At 46.2% G+C, this 4,572-nt stretch overlaps 1 long non-coding RNA gene across 1 annotated transcript; it reads right to left on the bottom strand.

Annotated features, from left to right (window-relative positions):
* Positions 1-720: 720 nt before the first annotated feature.
* Positions 721-3,003, bottom strand: LOC308635349. Its single transcript, XR_014019177.1, has 3 exons — positions 2,912-3,003; positions 1,414-1,597; positions 721-1,061 (listed from the first exon to the last, which is right to left on the bottom strand). It is a non-coding gene; the product is annotated as an uncharacterized lncRNA (long non-coding RNA).
* Between the last annotated feature and the right edge of the window lie 1,569 nt (positions 3,004-4,572).

The following is a 4,572-nucleotide window of genomic DNA, read 5'->3' as shown; positions in this document are numbered from 1 at the left end:
ACTGCCAACGAATGGCTTAACCTAGAAGAACGAAATTTGGTGAGCCAAGTGGGATTGGGGTACTGATCATTACCTGAAAGTGTCGTCAAGACTGGGTGAAAAAATGTGTGATGAGATTTCAGGAAACTCGTAGTGTTTTGGAAGCTTGGCAACCCCTTTCCATGAAAGTGATTTGCGCCAGTCTCTGCTTAGGGCTACATCAATAGAAAACAAACCATAGAGACAGAACTTGGAACTACTTTATTGTGTCAAGTTTCAAAGAGCTAGCACAAACCGTGTTTGATTTAGAGTTCCAACTACATGTATCCATATTGGCGAAAACAGAGTGAAACCTAAAAATTAACACTGTTACTGCCAACGAACGGTTTAACCTAGAAGAACGACATTTGGTGAGCCAAGTGGGATTGGGGTACTGATCATTACCTGAAAGTGTCATCAAGATTGGGTTGTCGCAACCCCCTTGCCCGCAAGGAAGACGCAACACCAGGAATCTTCTTTCAGCCGTTTATTCGGATCCTCGAACTTTCTTCAACTAACTCCCGAAAGCCCCTCCCAGCCTTAATAAAGTATCCCAAGGCCCAATGCAAAGCTGCCATGTGGAGCTTTCTCATAGGGTGGTAAAGAACCATGCGCCAACTCTCCCAAATAAGGAGTTGTTTGTCTGAAGACCACAACGAGGCCAGCGCCATCTTGTAATGGCGACCACAGTCCGCCGAAGCGGCTCACCACAGTTCCCCCTTTTGTTTTCTAAAAACAATACAGGCGAGAGTAGAGGTCCTATCCCACTGTGCAGAAAGGGCTGCATAGTATGGCTCAGCCCCAAGGAGGCGCCTTCCCCAGATTTGAGGCCATATCAGCCGACGCTTTTTCCGTGGGACGGGGCGTGGACGCGTCTAACCCGCATGCAATAGGACATGCTCTCCTTGAGGTCCACTCCAAGGATCACTCAAGTGCAGTGCCTTGCCTTGCATCCTGTATCGTGACGATGGTGGACGAAAGGGGATAGCCGAGGCTGAACTGTGGCTGTTTAGAAATACAACGACAAACAAGTTGGCAACACCCTAAAAGAAAGGCACGAGTCCTAAAGCGATAGAAAAGCACTAGTGTGGAAACCCATCTGTGTGCAATGGCAGTAAAGCCGGCAGAGTGCAAGGGCTTTCCAACACTAAGAGAATAGCAAGAAGAGACATGTCGTTCCCAGTGCGGTGTCCGTAAAACTTGGGGTGCAACGACCATGTCAAAGATTTACTGTTTAATTTGCGCAAGCCAAACTTGAGGTGAGTTGCCATTTTCTAAAGCTGCAAGAGCTTGTATGATCATAGCCTTATCATGAGCATTGCGGGCCTTGTGGCGACAGAGAAACCATAAGCAGAGAACCATACCGAAGCAAAACATTGCCCCAAAAATGCCTACCCCCACCCACTCTTTAAAAAAGGAAAAGGCAGAAGATATCCAATCGGTGAATTGACCCAAAGTTATGGGATCGACACGGGTACTATTCAAGACAGCTATCTGGGTTAGTTGAGACTGGATCAGGTCTTCCGCTGCCATGGACCAATTTCCGGCCAAGTATTCGCCAATGATACGGGAAGCATTCCTGGAATCATTAAATCTGACAGAGGTTATACATAAATGTGCACGTTGGTCAACACAGCCCAAAAGCACTAGGTCAGCCAATTCTTCTACCTGAGCTTGGAGTAAATCTATTCTTTGGTTGGCAGCTAAAATCCCTGACAAAATATGTTGATTAATTGCATTTTGGGATTCAAGTATGGTGGAAGTTTGTTGAACAACTTGATTAACAGTGGCAGCAGTCTGCACTTGATTGGCCATGGCCACTCCGGCCGCGACCGCTGCAGCAGCAGATACCGCCACGGCTGTCACTATAGCAGCCGTGATTCCAAAATCCCTGCGGACTCTAAGTAGCTCAACAATGGGGAATTTGTCAGGGTCTGCAGTGACTGGGATTGGGACAAAAGTTGGAATTTTCATAACCACTGCCACAGTCGAGGAACCATCCCAACATTCAGCTAAGAGACAGGTAACATAAGAACAATCCAGCATCTCTGACGAGGTGTCATTAGCCAAGAGGAGTAAGAACGGGGATTGAACACAAACCGCTGCAGGGGGCAATGTGGCATTATCTAACAGAGAGTTGAACGAAACAGATGTGAGTCTATTACCTCGCTCACTCTCGTAAACAGTGCCAGAAACATTAGCCAGCCAACTTTTGGCCCCCAGTAATCGAGCCAATGCAGAAATATCAGCTGAGGCCCCCTTGTTGTTGGAAATCAGCCATTGAAACCAGGACCAGCCCGCTCCTGTAGAGGAGTTGGCACTGTTGTTAAAGTTGTAAACATGCCTCTTAAGAGAGGGGGAAAAGGAGAAACCTTTAGCAACTTGACGTTTCTCCCAAGAATGATCCTGACAAGGCGTGAATGTTGGAGGGAAACCGAGATTGGGGGTACAATAAGGAGAGGCCTTAAAATGAGTGGCATTATAAAGATTATTAGAAGAAGGAGGCATTGGGATTAGCACCTCAGAGATAATAGCCAAGGTAGTTATGTTTAAAGCAGAGCTACTTGCAGGGGTTCCTGAGCCAGATTGTTCCCCCGAGACTACTTGGCTCAATACAGCACTGAGAATGCTCCCTGAGACCTGACTGGACCACAATGGATCCTCCCAGTTAGTCAAATTCTTGGTCTTAAGACTGATACAATGAGCGTTCCCAAGGCTAAAACAAAAAACTCCTGTGAGATTAACTTGAGACTGATTGAAAATGCTTTCCACGTCCCCTCTAGGAGAGGCACAGGGAGCAGACATCTCACATGAGGTAGAAAAAAGAGTGGGAAGGACACTAGAATTACCATGAACCGGCATCGGCATTGGCCAAGCCCGTGCCACTGCCCACCACTGCATTGGTGTCGTCTGCGTCATCGGCATCAGCACCAGAGCCAGAGCACTCAGCAGAATGAAGATCCTCATCGCGGGATTGTCGTGGTAATTCTTGTTGCTGAGTAGCTGGCGCCAAGACTCTTCTTGTCAGGCGTTCAGGGACCCACAATGGTTCTGTGCGATCCTGAGGAAAAACACATACAGATCCTCGTGCCCATGTCAGCACGGGGTCAGGGCCGTTCCATTGGCCCGTAAGAACATCTTTCCACTTAACATAGCCAATCACAGAGGGCTGAGAAGACACATGTCTATCGGCCGCAGAGCGACCATGAATATCCAAATTCAAAAAATTAATGGTAAAGAGAGCTAAGGACAGGCGTTCTTTAGGAGTATGGTCAGCTCCTATTCCCCCTTTTTGTTTTTGTAAAGTTTCCTTTAAGGTGCGATGAGCACGTTCAACAATGCCTTGCCCTTGAGGATTGTAAGGCAAACCATGAGTAAGTTGTACTCCCATAGTAGAACAAAAGGACGTAAAGTGTCTGCCAGTATAAGCAGGTCCATTATCAGTCTTAAGGGACGTGGGCGCACCCCACGCCGCCCAGGCCTCTAGGCAATGAGTAATGACATTACGTGCCTTTTCTCCTGATAAAGCAGAAGCATGAATAATTCCGGAGAACGTGTCAACAGAAACATGGACATATTTGAGGTTACCAAAGTCAGGTATGTGTGTCACATCCATTTGCCAGACAACCAAGGGTTTCAATCCCCGTGGATTCACTCCATAAGTAGGGGGATGAAGAAACGTGACACAATGGGGACAGTGCAAAACTATCTGCCGAGCATCTGCTCTTGAAATGGAAAAACGCCTGCGCAATGTTAAAGCGTTAACATGGAAATTTTGGTGAAATAATTTAGCCTCCTCTAAGGAGGAAGCCAAACAGATCAACTGACCTCTAGTGGCTAAGTCTGCACAGGCATTACCCTGCGATAATGGACCAGGGAGAGAGGTATGAGCCCGGATGTGCAGTGGATAAAAAGGAGCAGTGCGGTTACAGATAAGCTGTTGAAGCTGATTAAAGTAAGCAGATACATTACAGGCATCACTAATAACTCCCACAACCTCCAAGATTTTTAGTGCTTGTACTACATAGATGGAATCCGAAATGAGATTAAAGGGAAAAGAACACTGCTTAAAAACCTCAATAACAATTTGTAGTTCCACCCACTGTGGATTTCCAGGAGCAAATTGATGCTGAACAGGGGGAGAATCACTAATTACATAAGCTCCCATTCCAGACTTGGAACCATCAGTAAAAATGTTAACAGCCCCCGGAATCGGACTGGATGAAGTTACTTTAGGGAAAATGATAGGATGTTCTTTAACAAAATGGAGTAACGGATGAGAAGGGTAATGATTATCAATGTCCCCTTGAAACGAGCAACATAAAATAGCCCAGTTATCTAGAGTAGCACACAAAACACTAAGTTGAGCTTTAGTATAGGGTATAATAAGAGAAGAAGGTGATTGTCCGAAAAATTGAATGCTTTGTTGAATCCCTTTAAGTGCTAATGCTGCAACAGCATCAGGATAATATTCTAAGGATTTTCCTGGGGATACATGTGGGTGTATCCATAGCAAAGGTCCCTCTTGCCATAGTACTCCAGTAGGTTGCCGCA

Source organism: Spermophilus citellus (genome assembly GCF_964194105.1).
Source record: "Spermophilus citellus genome assembly, chromosome: 16".
NCBI classification, from domain to species: domain Eukaryota; kingdom Metazoa; phylum Chordata; class Mammalia; order Rodentia; family Sciuridae; genus Spermophilus; species Spermophilus citellus.
This window is presented reverse-complemented; position numbering and strand designations above follow the sequence as displayed.